The sequence below is a fragment of the Rissa tridactyla genome, chromosome 3 (assembly GCF_028500815.1).
Source record: "Rissa tridactyla isolate bRisTri1 chromosome 3, bRisTri1.patW.cur.20221130, whole genome shotgun sequence".
Lineage (NCBI taxonomy): Eukaryota > Metazoa > Chordata > Aves > Charadriiformes > Laridae > Rissa > Rissa tridactyla.
Genome location: NC_071468.1, coordinates 100,950,123 through 100,968,423, shown reverse-complemented (window position 1 = coordinate 100,968,423; position 18,301 = coordinate 100,950,123). Strand labels below are relative to the sequence as shown.

General features: G+C 47.2%; 1 long non-coding RNA gene across 1 annotated transcript; it reads left to right on the top strand.

Moving 5' to 3' along the window:
* The first annotated feature begins 11,741 nt into the window (after window positions 1-11,741).
* Window positions 11,742-17,425, top strand: LOC128907010 (uncharacterized). Its single transcript, XR_008465409.1, has 2 exons — window positions 11,742-12,013; window positions 13,437-17,425. It is a non-coding gene; the product is annotated as an uncharacterized LOC128907010 (long non-coding RNA).
* Window positions 17,426-18,301: the final 876 nt, after the last annotated feature.

Sequence of the window (18,301 nt, the reverse complement as noted above, 5' to 3'; positions counted from 1 at the left end):
ATAATCTGTACCAAGAGCTTTGTGGAAGAACTTCTGCATAATGTATGAAGCATTTGTCTCAGTTGTTTGAGTAAGACTGAGCTATATTTTGCATGTAAGTCAGTGTTAAACATAGAAAGCACAGTATAATTTTCCTCAAAATTATGACACTTACAGCACAAGAAACTCTGAGGGTTTAGGGAAAAACAAGAATGTGACAGACCATGTTTTTGGTGCTTTTCTGACTAGCATAGTGGTTTACAAGCTTCTTAGTTCTCAGGAGTTAAAACCCACTGAGATCCTGGGCTTGTAGGGGACGAGACAACCATTCTTCCTAACAGTCTCTTTTTTTTTTTTCTTGCTCTGCAACAGGAGGCTTCATCTCTTATCCATCATTTCCAACAATCTGTTGAAGTATATTAAAAATAATGCCTTTCTTCCGGGGATGAATTGCTGTAGTTCTCAAAGAGTGACAGTTTCCCACGGCGCTACTGTTCCCATAGGAGAGAAGATACTTTTGCTTGGGTGCTGACCCTCCTCCTGGATGCCCATCCGTTATTCCCTGCCTCCTCCTGGCAGCGCCTGGCTCCCGCCTCGCTGTAGCTGCCAGGGGAAGGGGAAGCTCTTACCTTCAGGGAGACAGCAGCGGGCTGCCTTTTTCTTCCTATGCTTTCAGGTACATCCTGATTACCTAACTTTAAAGTTACTTGGCTTTTTTAAGGTTATTATACCGTGGTTTCCAGGAAACAGGATTTGGCAAGAATTTCGGCAACAGAAGGATAACGGTGTCGCTGTGAGAGTGCTGCCCTGAGGGTGGTAAGGAGTCAGGCGGGTTCTGTGCGTCCCCCCTCCTGCCCTTCTTGAAGCATGGCTGCTGTCCCTGCTTGTCGCCTTCCTGGCGGCTGCTCCGTGACCCAGCAGGGGTTGTTACAGAGGGGTTCAAGTGCTGCAAGAAGTGGCTGTGAGAACTAGGTCCCTGTTTCCTCCCGAAGCTGGGTACGGTTTGACTCTGCAACTCCCTCGGGCAATTATGAAAATTATGGTCCGGGTCATTTCCTCTTAACAACCTCTTTCTGAGCACGCTGGCATGTAGCTGAGAGGGTATTTTTTCTCCAGATAGATGCCAAGCCACAAGCGTGGGCAGCCTTAAAAATCAGAGAAACATCGGGCTAATCCCCAACTATGAGATTAAAAATAATACACTGTTTTTTCAGTCTGTCATCCAAAGTGCTAACGTAGCTGCTTGCCTTGCCAGCTCTCCCTGTAACATCAAGTAAGGCGATTTTGGTTCTACCCCTTTTCCACCCAGAACCCACTGGCGTTTCAGCCTCTCCTCAGAAACGAAAGGCTCATTAACCCATGCTGTGTCCTTACCTCCACCCCAGCACCTCCTCTATCTACACAGCTCTTGCAGTCTGTCTGTCTGTCCTTTTTATCATAATGCTTCCTCCTCCAGCTCCTGATGCAATACGGCGACGCAACACCATGGCTTGGATGGGAGTACTCTTCACTGGGTTAAAAACCGGCTGGATAGCCAGGCCCAGAGAGTAGTGGTGAATGGAATTAAATCCAGTTTGGGGCCAGTCACAAGTGGTGTTCCCCAGGGCTCCATATTGGGGCCGGTTCTCTTTACTGTCGTTATCAATGATCTGGACAAGGGGATTGAGTGCACCCCCAGTAAGTTTGCAGATGACACCAAGTTAGGTGGGAGCGTCAACCTGCTTGAGGGTAGAAAGGCATTGCAAAGGGATCTGGACAGTCTGGATTGATGGGCCAAATCCAATGGTTTGATGTTCAACAAGGCCAAGTGCCGGGTCCTGCACTTGGGTCACAACAACCCCATGCAGCGCTACAGGCTTGGGGAAGAGTGGCTGGAAAGCTGCCCGGCAGAAAAGGACCTGGGGATGCTGCTCAACAGCCGGCTGAATATGAGCCAGCAGTGTGCCCAACAGCATCCTGGCCTGATCAGGAACAGTGCGGTGAGTAGGGCTAGGGAAGTGATCATCCCCCTTACTCAGCACTGGTGAGGCCCCACCTCAAGTACCACGTTCAGTTTTGGGCCCCTCAGCACAAAAAAGACACTGAGGTGCTGGAGAGTGTCCAGAGAAGGGCAACGAAGCTGGTGAGGGGTCTGGAAAACAAGTCTTATGAGGAGTGGCTGAGGGAGCCAGGATTGTTCAGCCTGGAGAAGAGGAGGCTGAGGGGAGACCTTATCGCTCTCTACAACTACCTGAAAGGAGGCTGTAGAGAGGTGGGGGTCGGTCTCTTCTCCCAAGTAACAGGTGATAGGACAAGAGGAAACAGACTCAAGTTGCACCAGGGAGGTTTAGACTGGATATTAGGAAAAATTTTTGCACTTTAAGGGTTGTCAAGCATCGGAGCAGGCTGCCCAGGGAAGTGGTTGAGGCACCATCCCTGGAGGTATTTAAAAGATGGGTAGACGTAGTGCTTAGAGATATGGGTTAGTGATGGTTTTTGTCAGAGTTAGGTTGATGGTTGGACTCGATGATCTGAAAGGTCCCTTCCAACCTAGGCAGTTCTATAAGAAGGAACATCTCTGCAAGATGCTCTACTGTATATTCTGCCTTTTTTTTGTATTGCGCACGCATGCTTTTCTTTTCTCTCTCATTTTCGGAGGTGTCACCTTAGTCCTCACATTGAAACCATTCCCTATTCCCCATCATGGTTAATTTTATAATGTATTTCCAGTGATATTTTTCTTTTTTGTAGCACTTCTACAGGAAGTTAAATCTTTCTAGTTTCAGAGACGCAGCTGTTCCCTGCTAAGGCATCCCAAAATACTCAGGATGCTGTCGACGTGTTCAAAAATGAGGATGTGTCTGCTGTTTTCAAGTATTTGTTCATACTTTTCAGCCTGCTAAATTTGTTTTCTTCACACTTTGACTTGCCGATTTGTTGCTAAGTGTGAAATAGGTGCTTGTGTTCCCTAAAGCAGATGCTTCAAATTCAAGTTTAGAAAGTCCAATTTCAATGCCAGTGTTTGAAAATGGGACTTTTTAAAAAACAGAGCTTTCTCTGTACCCAAAACCTGCCTTGCTTTCGGGTATTGCTCACCCGCAGCTCTGCTTACAGCCTCGCACGGTGAGTGGGCTGTGCCTGTTTTGAAGCGCGTTGATAAACACACTGCCCTCTGCTCACCTAACTCTGGCTCCCATGCCTTTTGGCAGATTTTAAAAAAGCCTGGGTTTTCGTTTGGTGGGGTTTTTTTAGGTTTTTTTGGTGTTTTTTTCCCCCCCTCCCCATGTGCTATTTTTTCTAGTGGAGACAAGATACTCTGGAGCCACAGTAGCTATGCTGATCTCCATACAAGACCACACATAGCTCAGTTGTGTGGAGGTCTGGTGGCCTCGGCGTAGCAGTCTACAAAGCCCAGAGATCAACGTCTGAGCTCGCGTCTTTAATCAGACGTCATTTCTTGTCTCTATTAAATAAGAGGGAGATTTGCTAGAGGTAAGGCTTCTTCGAGTGCCTTCCAAGAGCTCCATTGTTTTACATCTGGGCTATGTAAAATACGTCCCCTTGTCACATTGTCCCCCAGGGTACAGCCCGGTGGCTGGCAGTGTGGCCGCGGCAGGCAGCGAACCTCCAGATTTCAGTCGGGGTGACTTAGCAATTCGCATGAGCGTGCTGCTAATGGCCTGCCACTTCCCACTACGGAAAATTAAGGCGCAAAAGGTTGAAGGAGAGTGACACTGCTTTCAAGATATGCCGCAGCACATTTGTGTACAGACTATGAGGCTCGCTGCTGCCCTTCATGGGGTATAAAGAGCTGATGGGGCTATCGGCTCTATATACTCATGCTCTTTTTACCTGCTCTGAATAGCAATTATCATCTAAAAATCTCTTGCTTGCGTGAGGCAACGCTTATGGCAAAATAGGTGTTTCAGAAAGTTAGAGAAACCCGATGCTGCCAGGATGCAGGGGTGATAACACTTACTTTCTGGGAATGTTAATAGGAGTCATCCACTGACATCTCCCCGGATTTCGGAGAAAAAAACTGAGCGGAGACCTTGACTCTCAACATTTGCAGTGGGTGGGAGGGGGAGGGCAGGCCGGATTGAACTCAGAAAAACTAATTTTCCATTGGTTGGATAATCCCTTCAAAATCTGTTTTCTGAGCATCAGGATGAGATCCTATCTCTTTATTAATGCCTGCATAGCGCGCCTGTGTTTGAGCAGAACGGGTATCAGCGGATGAGCGGCCACGGCAAATGCAAAGGCCGTTTCTGTACCTGGTCAGTGGATGATAGCTGTGAAGCTGAACCATTTAAATCTGTGCTAAGATTCAGCGCTCAGGATTTATTCTAGAAAACGTATGCTGGAACTTGAGAAACTGACACTCCGGAGGGCTGTGCTGCCATCCAGCGTGACCTGGACAGGCTGGAGAGCTGGGCAGAGAAGAACCTAATGAGGTTCAACAAAAGCAAGTGCAAGGTCCTTCACCTGGGGAGAAAGAATGCTAAGCACCAGTATAGGTTAGGGGTGGACCTGCTGGGAAGTAGTTCTGAGGAGAAGGATCTGGGGTTCCTGGTAGACAGTAAATTATCCATGAGCCAACAATGTGCCCTTGTTGCCAAAAAGGCCAATGGAATCCTGGGCTGCATAGGGAAGAGTGTGGCCAGTAGGTCAAAGGAGGTCATTCTCCCCCTCTACTCTGCACTGGTGAGGCCACAACTGGAGTACTGTGTCCAGTTCTGGGCTCCCCAGTTCAAGAGGGACAGGGAACCGCTGGAGCGAGTCCAGCGAAGGGCAACTAAGATGATTATGGGACTGGAGCATATCCCTTATGAGGAAAGGCTGAAAGAGCTGGGACTCTTTAGCCTGGAGAAGAGAAGGTTGAAGGGGGACCTGATTAATGTTTACAAGTATCTAAAGGGTGGGTTTAAGGAGGACGGAGCCAGGCTCTTTTCAATGGTTCCCAGTGACAGGACAAGGGGCAATGGGCACAAGCTAGAACATAGGAAGTTCCGTTCAAATACAGGGAAAAACTTCTTCACGGTGAGGGTGACAGAGCACTGGAACAGGCTGCCCAGGGAGGTTGTGGAGTCCCCTTCTCTGGAGATTTTCAAGACTCGCCTGGATGCAGCCCTGAGGGATGTGCTCTGGGCAATCCTGCTTTAGCAGGGGAGTTGGACTAGATGATCTCTAGAGGTCCCTTCCAACTCTGAAGATTCTGTGATTCTGTGAAATACAGGAATGGCAATATCCTCTCAGACCATCAGACGAATTGCTCAGTTTGCAATATGCACAGTCCATTAAATCCAATAAAAGAATCCACTATCACCAAACCAGAAAAACAAAGCTCTGTGTTATACGTCTGTTATTTTGCAATATGGAAAATATAGCTGCATTCAGTAAGACTTCAAAATTGCAAGCCACTCTGGTGAACGTATAGTCAAATTTCTTCAAAACACAGTATACGTTGTCTCGCCATTTTCCAACCTCAGCAGGGAACAGCGGGCAATTCTCTGCCGTATATTTTCTCTCTTGCTACAGACAGCTGTGTTCGACCCAGATCACTGGCTCAGGCTGATGCAGGGAAAATGATGGTTTTGTGGCATCTAGTTTATCAAAAAGGGAGAATATGGGTTTATCTATTTATTTATTAATCTGCAGAGGAGGAGGCATGGGTACTGCATATTTTTTTTGCAGGTTTTTAGCTGAAAAGAACAGTTTCGATGCCTCACACAGCGGAGGGAGGGAGGAGTATTTAGTCACCTCCACAAACATCTGAGGGTGATTGTGCCGTCAATAACTGCCAGGTAAATTTTGTACTATTGGAAAAATCAAAATATGTATTTGCTGTTGTTTTTCTACTTACACTACTTACGCACACAAGTTTTTCCCCCTTACACTTGAGGTAGAAAGAAGGAGAATATTTTTGCCCTTACGCCTCGCAGCTGAAAAGAGGCATTTGAAAGCAAATTAGACACATGAGAAGGAACTAATGTGCTTGTTTTGTCGTTTTCAGCCTGCGTACAGTGGGGTTGCTGTCTTTGATGGACTGGTGAAAAGAACGGAAGGATGAATTGCTTGTCACCATATAATCTGTCAATATATAATTTGCCAACATATAATCTGAGGCAGCCTCCGGAGAAATAAGTACATGCTTTGTGGTTGCATTCATAATGAATTCAATGAAATGCAGATACCTTGTATAAAGCCGGGACAATCTAGCCGTAAGACTAAGCTAATTGAAAAGATCTCTCTAATTTCAGGGTGAGGTTCTTGCAAGCTGGTGAGGGCTCTATGTCAAAAACTTATCGCAGTGCTGGAAAGAGCCCTGAAGCTCCCGGTATTGATGATATTCGGTTGCTTTGCCAATTCGCTTGTGTTACAGCACAGGTTGCAACACCTCTCGGAGCTCCGAGCCACTTCTCCCCACCCGTCCCTGCCGGCTGTCTGTAATTTAGCGGCTCCTCATGAGCTGCTCTGTGAAGTTTATGTAATTAAAATTGCCTTTGTGGAGGAAGAAAGAGGGAAGTCAGGCAATTCGAACCTTGACTCGACTTCGCGTAGTGCGCTGGTTCCCAAAACAATTTAACTTTTACCACTAAGTAAAATCAACTAAGTAGCTGGGTATGACCCTAATGGTCCAGAAAAGATATAAGATGTTAGCGAGGCAGAGAACACCAATATTAATGGGGAAAAAAATAACCTGAGTTTCTCATGACTCTCTGCTTCCACGTTGCAGCCTGTGAAAGGCGGCAGGAGTTTATACGCGGCTGGCCAGCAGGCATGGCCACCCCAAATACTGCCGAGCGTACGGCAACTTTTAATATAAGTGCACAGACATCCATGATGGGATTCTCATTCTGCTCTTCATGAGCCCCAGGCCAGAGAAGAAAAATGTGCTGTAGTTCTGGAAGAGTCAGTCCTGAATACTACAGCTCTCCTTCACAGAGAGAAAGTTCCTGGGAATGCCCAGCATGCTCTTTGTTCACCCGTTTATTTTTCTTATGAGCTCCAAATATAACTCCCAAATGATAAAGCTGTAAATTCTTTGAGTGAAAAACGTCACAATGGGATCTGTTCAAAACTGGCATTGCCACAGTCTGTCTCTTCCTCTCTTGCCGTATGTTCCTTGCCCCTTCTTTGCACCAAGCTGAGTATTTTTCTGATGTAGCAGCGAGCCAAATTGGTAAAAATAGACTCCTAAACTGCTGACCAATTATTTCCACCTCCTTTCTTGAATCAGATTTAGTGCTCATGTAGTATATGGTATGTTGATTCAGCATTCAAAGGCAACGAAATAAAAAAACTCGTCTGTCTTTGTATTTTTCATACTGGTTTGGTTTCCCACAGGATCAGCAAGATTGATCTTACCCCGCTGCTGTGACCAATGAACCAGGAGAGCCTGGATCAGGGGAGATGAAGGAGGAGAGCATTTTTTTCAGCAGAAGCTTGCAACTGGAGAGGTTTAGGCTGAAGAGTGGCTTAGGGTGGCCAGAAGTGACCTGAAGCCCTCAGAGGTGACTGAGCCGGTGCCAGGCTGGAAGAGCCCTGGCAAAGCAGGAGGGAATCGCCGTGCTGGGGAGCTTCAGGGCTGCACCTTCTCCTCTGCTGATCGCAGGGGTGTTGGGTTCGGTTTCTGACATAGTGGCATAAGCCTAACCTGTCTGTCTGTCTAGTTGTTCATGCGTAAAGTGAAAGTGTAGCCTCAGAGTCTAAACACATGCAACTGATGAAAATTGTATCCCATGGAATTGGGAACTAAAGTGGTTCAGAGAGCAGATGCAACTACCAACCATGGCTGGATTGGTTTCTAGTTGAACGGGCTTGCCTGAACTGGCTATAATGTGCCTCCATGAGCAATAGTGCTGTCTTGCATAAGAGAGGGAGCAGAGATTTAGGCTTGAACAGTCCACGTCCCTGGAAGTGTTCCAGGCCAGGCTGGATGGGGCTTTGAGCAGCCTGGTCTAGTGGAAGGTGTCCCTGCCCAGGGCAGGGGGGTTGGAACTAGATGGTCTTTAAGGTCCCTTCCAACCCAAACCATTCTGTGATTCTATGAAATTTAGGCTTAAACTGCAATGAAATTTCATACCCAGAGCGAGCCGAGAAGCAGGTTACGTTTATCCGAGTGGGGAGCCTTAATCACTGCAGCTACGCTCAGCCTGGATAGGAAAGAGCCCTGGGAGCAGAAGGTGGAGACCACGCAAGTCTCTGCCCTCGGACCTGCACCGAGATGGGAGAAGGCCTGGGGTGCTCCTGTTTCTTCTGTTTGCAGTACTTGGCTTTGCTGGTTCAGAGCTATGGATTGCGTGAAGGGCTACTTGACAAATCTTCAAGGGGTTACTCTGGAGCATGTAGGTATAGCAACATTAGTTCACATCAACTTTTGAGGAACGTAAGGGTTTTTCTACTGACCACCCTTACCTGTTTTATCTTGGAAACTGCATTCAGCACAATTCTGCAATTCCCAGGTGCCAAATTAGATGCCTAACGCTGGGTGAGGTATTCCTCATTGCAGGTAGTGATATTGTATGGCCGTTCCCCAGGAGAAATCATGGCCTGTAAATGTGCAAAAGCGCCGGTGGCCTGTTTTCCCTAGATTTTTATTCTATTTTTGCTTTGGTTCATACAAGGCACAATATTCTTGTTCTGGGATGTTACATTTTTGAGTTATTGGTTGCCACAATTTCGTGGCAGGAAAGCACGAATTTCACCTATTAATATTTTAGGTTTTTTCCCCACAATGTGCATTTGGAAATGTGATAAATTGCTACAATTGGTCTTTGAATATTACAGCAATAGGAGCTAGGTGTAAATATTCAAACGGGTGCTTCTAAGGCTAAATTACTAAACGCCTGGTGTGCGACGCTTGCTGGACTGATTGGTTCCAGAGGGACTGGTGAGGTGCTAAGGGTTTCTAAAACTCACAGCCGTGTTTACTCTCTGTAACTAAACAAGAGACTAAGAGGCCACACTAGAAACAGGGTGGGATTTGAAAACCTTAAAAAAAAAAAAAAATATTATAAATAAAAGCATGAGCCTATGATCCCAGGGAAGCAGAGAAAGAAAGGTGAAACAATATTCTTGACTGGCTCAGTTTGTTAACAAGCACAAGCCTTTTATCCAGTGGAATTTACCCCGGCACGGAGGCCTTCTGTAAAAGCCTTTGCTCCACACGCGACCCGCTTCAGGTCTCTGCGAAGGGCAGAAATTTGGCAGAACTGGTGAGGTTCTGCCGCGGACATTAATCCTTAACGGAGATCCCAGTTATAAGGTTCGGCCACTGGATGTCCTCCTTTTCCAAGGTCTGCAAAGGTTGCTCAGCTGGAAAGCCCCACGTGTTGTTGACAGTTTGCGGAGCACTGCATAAAAATATGCCGTGTGTTTTGGGTATTGCCGAACTCCAAGCTTACCACCCCTGAAGCAGTGGAATCGGTTTCACTTCGCAAGGTAATTAAACTCCTCCTGGATGCAGAACGTGTATTTAATCTGCTCTTTTCTCCATCTTTCCCTCTTTTTTGGTGACTGAACTGCTATTTATGTAAAAGCTCGCTTTGCAGGACTCTTGCATTCCTAAACACTGAGAAGTTCACCAGATTTCTTTCTTCTTCCAGTGCTTACCTTCACTAGAGTTTATTGCAGTTTTTACTGCGGATTCTGACTGCAGCTTGGTTTTTCCAAGTTCCTATGAGTTTTCCCAAGGGCGCATCCCTCTGCTCGCACGAGTCCTGATCTGACGGCACGAAGGCTTCATCAGAAACAGGGAATCACATCGTGTGTGTGGCGGGGACCGCTCTGCCCAGATTGCTGGGACTCGCTTTTTTTCAGAAGGCCTGCTTTCTCCTGCAGCTCGTGAGCCATCGCCACCCACCTTTCCCGTGCTGCAGGCTCCCCTGCCTGCACCATCACCCTGGGTGTTTCCCCGCCCCAGCTTCCCCTGCAGCTAAAGCTCGCATCCAGCCTCCTCGTTCTTGCAGCTCTAATGGCATCATCCTCGTTGCCAAACATTCCTGTCTCCTGATTATGATTCGACATTGCTTGTCAAACACTCGCCAACAACTTATAAAAATCTGAGCTGGCAGAAAGATTGGCAAAGGGCTGTCTGTAGCCGCACGTGGATTTCGTGTTTGTTCATGAAATGTGGCAAACATATTAATGAAAAACTACATTGTTGATTCTCTTTGGTCGGAAGTTTCAAGAAAAAAAATACATCTATTTCTTCTAGCTTTCTCCCTTTTAATTTCTCTAGTTTAAGCTGCTGTTAAACCATGTTATCTTTCCAAGAAGGGGGCAGCTTGTGCTATGTAAGCACTTGTCTGAAATCGTGAATGCAGGTTTTGCCAGAGGACAGACTCGGTAGAAAAATTAAGGCTAGACTTCTTTTCCTCATAAAGGAAACTCACCTTCTGGTAGAGATGGGCATACTTACACTACATACGTAGACTTCATGTACCGGCATGGTACTTTCATTCCTACCATGCTGGTTCATGAGGCACATCTCCAACAGGAATCGGCCGCTAGCTGCTGAAGTCTCCCAAGGTGACTGGGGCCAGGTATGCATTTATTTATCCACTTGCTAATGTCTCTTTTCAGTGGCTCAGCATTGGACGAGTGCTTCAGAAAAAGACACGAACAGGCTATTGTTCTACGCATAGCTCTGCAGGACCGGCAGATCCTCATGGAAACTCGCTCACCCCTTGGGCATCCCGACGTGCCCGCTGTGGAAGGGGAGGCATGACGAGAGCTGCCCGGGTGGGCAGTAACCTGGGGTGCTCCCCACAAGACTCTGAGTCCTGGGATTTGCTCCCAGCTCGGTAACTGTGCTGGTTTCCAGACTCTGAAACAAACCTAGTGTTCAGGCGAGTGGTGGAGGACAGAGAGAAAGCCACCACGACAGATCTGGATGACACGATGCTTGTCGCGAGGTTGGTACCTTAACCCCAAGTATGTACCGATGTTTCCATAAGAGGGAAAGCAGCAGAGCGTGGTAGGAGCAGACTGCTCCTACCTGTGGACACGGTGAGGAGCTAAGAGCAGCTTGAGAAGAGGACGTTCAAGGCAGGAGTCCTCCCGTCCTGGAGGTGTTGGCAGCCGAGGAGCCGGCCGTGGCTGACTGGAAATGAGCTCTCTTGGCTCCTGCTGTGGCAATAACCAGGCTAGGGGAGCAAATTAAATCTCACGTCCCTGCCCTAGAAACTGGGATAATGCTGTGAAATTTGCTTGCCTTAGGCTAACGGCACTGATGGTGCATCTAATTTATTTGGTCTCAGAAAATTTGGCTTCTAAACTGCTTAGGAACCAGTGACAGCCTGCAGTGTGCTCAGCCTTCCTGCTCTTGGATGAGAAGAATTATTGATCTCTTTCTGTCATTCTGAGGGGCAGTTTGGGCCACGGTAATGGTGGTGGTGAATACGGATGAAGAAGAAACGGGGTTGGAGCCCAGCGTCTCTGTTCTGAGGTCAGACATTGCCACTTTTCCCTCGGGTGCTCATGGTCATCTTGGGAGAACTGAAGCCCACTGTGACTTTGGGGGATCTGCCTACTTTTTCTTCTTGTGGCCTTTGAAGAACTCTTTGGAAAATGTAGGACGCTGCTTTTAGTCACTGCAAAACTAGAGATTTTGAGTTGGAGGGCTGAAAAGAGATTAAAGGTTTTGCAAGAAGCAAACCCTAGATTTACAGCAAACACAGAGGATTTTGCTTCCTCAGTACAAAAGCCCAGATGCAGCTCAAATGAAAATCAATAATTGATCTACATCCATTTATGGATACATCTACGTTCACGTAGGCTGGGAAACCTTATCCCTGTGCGCACATTTTCCTTTCAAGCAGCTTGTACTCAGACTGCCTGCAAATATAGCTGCTCATCCAGTGGGCAACGCTTGCTCCCTTCTAGGAATGAGCTGGGGCCATTTTTTTTTCTGCTGGATGCCAGGAGGAAGACTGACAAGACAGATGGAAGCTGCTGAACTGTTACACAGCTTGTTAGAGAAATGCAGAGCCCTTTAAAGCTCAGGGTGCAGCCAGGATTTACCTCTTGAGAAATGGCAGCAGTCCCCAAAGTAAGTAGCTTGCATGGGCAACAAATCTGCCTCAAAATCTGCAGCCTGTAAGGCTGAACTCAAAATAAGCCTTTTTTGGGGGGGGGCTGAGATGCTATAATATGGGACGAGGCTGAGCAAACATATTGTGACTCTCCCCTGTTTGGTGCTCCGTGTCCCAGATCACTGACTGTGCAGCCACGCCAGGCTACGGGTCACGCGCCTTTATTCTCCTAGATAGAGAAAAATTCCTGCTATGTTAATGACAGATCTGTGAGGAATTCAATTTTTTGCTTCAGCTGGTAATGAACCAGCTCTGGACGGTGCTTGCAGGGAGCACATTGCAAGGTCTGCTCCGCTCCAGCACTGGGCTGGTGAGACGATCCCGCTGGGACCCCACTGCCGGGAAGGGCCTTGGGACGCGTCCCAGGACATCACCCGCTGATGGAAACCCAGTTCTGGGGGGTGGCAGCCCCCACTGCCACCAGCAGAGCCAGGTTGTCCCCTTCCCCGGGAAGGAATGGCTGGTGTCTGCCTAGGGGTCCAGCTCTTGAGGGCACTTTGGTGCCTGTGCCTCTGGGGACTGCCACCCCCCCTTCTCCTGCCCCGCTCCGTTCCGCTCCTCCCCTGCTGCTGCCCCCCACGGCCCCCTGTCCCTTGTGTCCCCCCACGTTATGCCCCATCCTCGGTGGGGGCAGCCCCCTTCTGCCTCTGCCCCAGCGTGGACAGGCAGATCCCCTGCCCCCCCCAGCCCTCCTGCCACTCTCCGGGGCACAGAGCTGACCGAGTCCACAGAGGATTTGGAGGATTTTTAGCTGCTAAGTATTAGGCTTGTTAGGTGCACATGCTGCTGAGCCGATGTGAACCGATTTTTATAGTTTTTTTTCAGAGGAATCTTGGACAAGTTTCACAGCTGTGGCAGCAAGAGGCACACCGTGCCTCTGGACCATGCCTCTGTGCACGGTCATACCCAAATATGAGTATATATTATGAGTATATATGAGTATGTAAATACCCAAATCTGAGTCAGACTTGCATGATAGAAAACATTTTCCTGACAGTTGAAGTCTGGGGAAGTTGCAAGCAAGTAGAAACTAGATCTCACAAAAGGAAGTACTGGGCCAGCTAACGATGGAGATTATCAGCTCTTCCCATCGCTCCTGATGACAGAAGGAGAAAAGGTGCCCTTCTGCTTCCTAGGGAGGTTTCCAAACATAAAGAAAGGGGCTTTGTTTTCAGCTGTGGGAGGATTTCGGCTGAGAAAAGTTAGCAGGGAAGCAAAGACAGGAAACCTGCAGCAGTTGGGCATTGTGTGCGAGGGGAGAACCGGCCCATTCCATGTTTACAGTGTGTCTCCAGGAGCTAGAAAGGCCAAGATACTTTTATTTTTGGCTTAATTTGTTGCTGTTGTGTCCTCTCACTGTTTTCTCTTTTCACCTTGTAGCCCCAAGATTAATTCAGATTATAGCCCAGAGCTTCCCGCCCTCTGGAAAATAAACGTCATGATCTCATGTGAGTCCCGTAGGAGATGGACAGGGAGGAAGAGGGAGACAAAAGAATTGAGGAAAAACAGCATCATCAGCCAGATTTGCATTAGGCCCAACATCTGTATCCTGGGATCAGATTTCTGCTGAGATTTCACTCCAGGGCAGCTTGTCCTTCCTGCTGGGAAGAGACTATTTTCTACAGGATGAGCATGGCCATGCTGGGAAAGTTGGGGGAAAAGCGATATATAGGGAAGTGGGGCCTGGATGGGCTCTGTTTCTGTGGGAGAGCCCACGTCCCAGCATCATTTCCACCTGGGGACAACCCCATCTATATGGCTACTAAGCCTGAAAGCACTGACGTACCTGAAGAGCCTGAACCAAGCGAGCCCACCACAAGGAGTTGGGATTTCAGGCAGATAAGAAGTCAAACCTGTGACATGAGCCAAGAGAGCCCGGCGCTGTGCGCAGCAAGGCGGTATGACATCCATAGATGTGTAGGCTGCAAAATTACAACCCGCTTCTTGCCAACGATGTGGCTGCAACAAGCACGCCGAAGCAGACCCGGTCCCCCTTTCCCCCTCCTCTGGCCTCCCGTTGGCCTATGCCTCTGCGGGGTGTCTGGATGAAACGCTAAAAACGGGAAGCGGAAATACAGAATGAAAAACTTGAATAGAATGTCCAGGCTTAAGATCTGTGTTTGCACACTGGCTGAAGAAATAGTGGGCACTTCGTAACGAAAGCTGAGCAGTACCCATGGTGGGTGATGGTGCTTTCACGCGAGGATTCCCACCAAGGGGCAAGACCAGATGTGTATTGCACCACTGGTATCAGCTGGAAGAAGCCTGTTTTTCAGGTTTGTGTCCAATCTAGATCACCAGATTCTTTTCTGGTCCACATATTTTCAGGTGTTTGCAGTCATCTTGGTTGTTCACCTAATCAAATTCCCATCCTTTCTTCAAATACAAACCAGTCTTAACTGAGCACATGGATTGGTACCTGGTGAAACCTCTTCTCTCATAATATGACCAAGGATACAATAGGATAGTTCAGTTGGAAGGGGCCTACAATGATCATCTGGTCCAGCTGCTGGGCTGCTAGAAGCTCCTTGCAGTTGGGAGTTCGCTAAAGTCATGCCAGGGTCACGCTCCAGCCCATTTTGCGTTCCATTTATTTACTCCTTCTGTTGGCCTGCGGAGCTTCTGAGGTGCCTGCATGAGCTTCCAGTTCACCACGGTATGTCTGCTTGCCAAGTGTGTACTTGACCTAAATTCTCTTGAAAACCATCATTTGTGACAACTGTAGCGCAGACTTTACAGAACTGGGTAGCTGGTTAATAAATGCTGTGACCTGGACGCACAAGCTCCGCCATTTTGTTATCAACAGTATAGGCAGTTATTTTTCTATTTCATTTATTTTTTAGTGTTAGCTATTGTCTTAAACTATGTTTTTTTTAAAAAGTAGAAGATTGAGCTGTTGCATATATGTCCCAAATTGCTAGCTTAACCTTTCAATGCTCAGCATAACGTCTCTTCAGAAAGGTACTTCATTCTGAAGACAATTGTGCTTCTCACGGAGCGGTTACATCATACCTGGTAGCTCACTGCATTCAGATGTCTCCTTGTAACGCCAGTTCTTACTGTGACACAATTAAAGGCAGCAAAAATATTTTACCTGGTGCAACAGCTTACTGCGATTTTTCCATTTGGCATTCCAAATAAATTCCAGTTGTATTTCCTTTATCCTGGGTCTGATTCCTTAAATGGGCAACTTTCACAGTCTATCAGTCCCTCTTACTCTGAGGACAAACATCAGAAATGTCCTCATTCTTTTTCCTAAAGATTAATAACGCTTTTCTAACATGGTATTTTATGATTTGAAGAAAAAATCTTCAGTGAAGTACAACTGTCTAATTAACATGCATTATATGAGCTACATAACTATTATAGGAAATTAGTGAAGGGTAGACTCACCATTAAACTTGCATTTATGAATACCAAATGTGTGTGTAATTGTAGCTAAGACCCCGTTTGATTACCCTAAGGGCATTAAACATCCCTTCCAGCTAAGATGAGAGGAAGAGTGAAATTAGGAACCACATACAAAAAAAAAAAAAAAAGTTTTGAAAAAATTATGAGCCAGTCACAATATTTGTCATTGTTGTCAAATTCATGTTAGCCCCAGTGCTAGCTGCTTCTGCTTCCCATCAGTAAAACAGTCTCCAGGTCCATCAACCAGTACCTGAAATGATGGCTGTAAGGATGCTCTGGATAGGAATTCTTGTCACACAGAGTGACGCTCCCCCCACAGAGACCGTGTCTTCTCCTGACCCTCGCCATGCTGAACGCAGCCTGGCTCAGAGCCCACGGTGACCTGGGGGTCTCTCATCACTCAGAGGATAAAGATCATGAAATGAAGGTGTGGCTTAATGCCTACTGAAATCCCCAGGCTGGGCTGATAGGCAGGGTGACCTACCTCCTGCTGGTATCTGCCTTCTCATTTCATGCCAAACACAGCAGCGTGGTTGTCTCCGTTGGCCATGGGAAACAGAGCACCCAACTACAGGCAGTCAAGTGGTATTTAGCTGCATCATGAAGCTAATTTGAAAAAATAAACACAGACCTGAATTCGTGCCTCTACTTGTTCTCTTCACGGTGGCTGGAGAAGCCAAATTTGCTGTGGGAGGTTGTATCTGGTTCTATTGGACCAGCTGAAAATAGGGAAAACCTGAAAGAATAGTTGGGTCTCAGGATCTATCCATCAGCTGTGACAGCCAGTCCAGCAATTGGGGAGGGAAAAAAAAAAAAAAGGAAGAAGGGGAAAAAACCCATTCGAGCCTCTGGAATATCTCTTCTCCTTACGTGCCAGAACCCATCGCTTTGTTCTTCTGGCCAAAGAAGATGATGGGTGTCAGCCCTTGAAAGTTGGTGTGAAACAAGAAACCATAGGACACAGTGGAACCTCATATTACTGGCCACTCCTTGCAAACCAAACTGAAGCAAATAGGATTAAATCAGAGTAATACCTCATGTGATTACAGCTCATTGTGTTCAAATAAAAGCTGACGTTATCGTGAGCGATTTGTTTAGGGGTGGGGGTGGAGAGGAGAGGAGATGCTACAGCTTTTGGTCACAGTGGTTGCTATTTACAACACTGTAAAACCACAGCGAATGCGTTAAATGTGCTGCCACGAGCACGTGCCGCTTGAGCTTGGTATTATGGCTATAATAATTCATTGCAACTCTTAAATGGGTTTTTATACTAATAAGACATTAATATGGTTCCACATCAGTTATTTCACATGTACAGAAACTTTGTGGATGTGGCACTTGTGATGCTGTAACCGTAATTTGTAACTCCATTTGTAGCTCTGTAAGCAACATGGGAACGCTTTAGAGTCACACCTACCTGCTGCTTTTACAACGCCCTTCCAAACAATTTAAATAAAAACTGAAGAGTAAATGTGACCGGAGCCCTCCGCCAGCAGAAACGAGAAGTATGTCAGCGCTAATTAACTCCAGCGCCCTGCCAGGCCTGGCTCCCAGCAGCTCTGCAAGCTCTACTACGGTTACTGCGGGTCCCCTTTAATTTGGTTGGGGTGGTGGGGGGGGTAACTACTCTTCCAGTGGCAATCAAGTGCTGGTTAGATTATTATTTCCCCCCAGACTGGTCCTATTTCCTGTAGTACTTGGGTCTTTCTCCCTTCTTTGCACTCTTGTTTTATCCCTGCTTCCCTGTGCCCTGTAATTGCATGTCTTTGGCTAATGAGGCTCAGGAAATATGACTGGGGGAGGGAAGAAATCACGAATGCAGAAAAGGCTTCAAGAGCACGGCCTGCTTGATTTTCATTATTACTATTATTATTTTTATTTATTGTATCTTTCCTTGCGTTAATTTGAGGTTTGAACTATGGGCTTTATAAACTACTTAAACTCTGCTGATGCTAAAATCTATTTCCATCTGTTCTCTTTTTTTCTCTCTCTACCCCACAACATACTTTTGCTGTCAAGGACTGACTCTGAGTATCACTGCTTTATTCGCAGCAGCACTAACCTCCTCTGCGCTCACCCAAACCCATGGATATCCTTGCTTTAGGGCTTTTTATAAGAATCTCAACTTAAAACTTGGCATTGTTTGCTTGAATTGGCATTTGACAAGCCAGAGAGCAGCCTGTCCCAGCCCTGCCAGGGAGGGAGCGCTGCAGCGTGACCTTGCTCTCGCTTCTTTCAAACAATAACTTCCAGGAATACTCCTGAGATCAGCCCAGCCTTATCTATATTTTACATTTCATTGTCTGAATCCCTTAAAAGTAACAAAACACTAAGTTTTCGTTTGGGAGCGCACAGGATGATGGTATCCAGAGAGAGAAATGGAGATTTCCAGCACAGTTCTTGGCTATGTCCCCAGAGCAGACTGGCAGTGACTGAAGGGGTGGGTGTTTGTTCAATAGCCTAGAAGACATTAATTTTTCGGCCATGACCTGTCTCCCAAATTTCAACTACGATGTGACTGCGCGTGTAACTGGTTCCCCTGCTGGTATTCCCAACAGAGAGCCTTGGGAGCACTGACCTGTTCGGCAGGGCGATCCCTGGACGCAGCGCATCCCCGCCAGCAACCCCGTGCTGGGGAGCCTGCTCTCTCCCTGCTCTGTGTGCGCTGCCAACAACCGGGGGTGCAACTCGCTCTCGACAGTAAATCCTCCTTGGAAGAGGAACGTCTTTTGGTAGCGAATTCTCCTTTGCTTATATGCACCTTAACGCTGTTTAACCAGGCGACAGTGACGGCCACAACGCCTGGCGTGGGCTGCCCGATCACAGGGCGAATG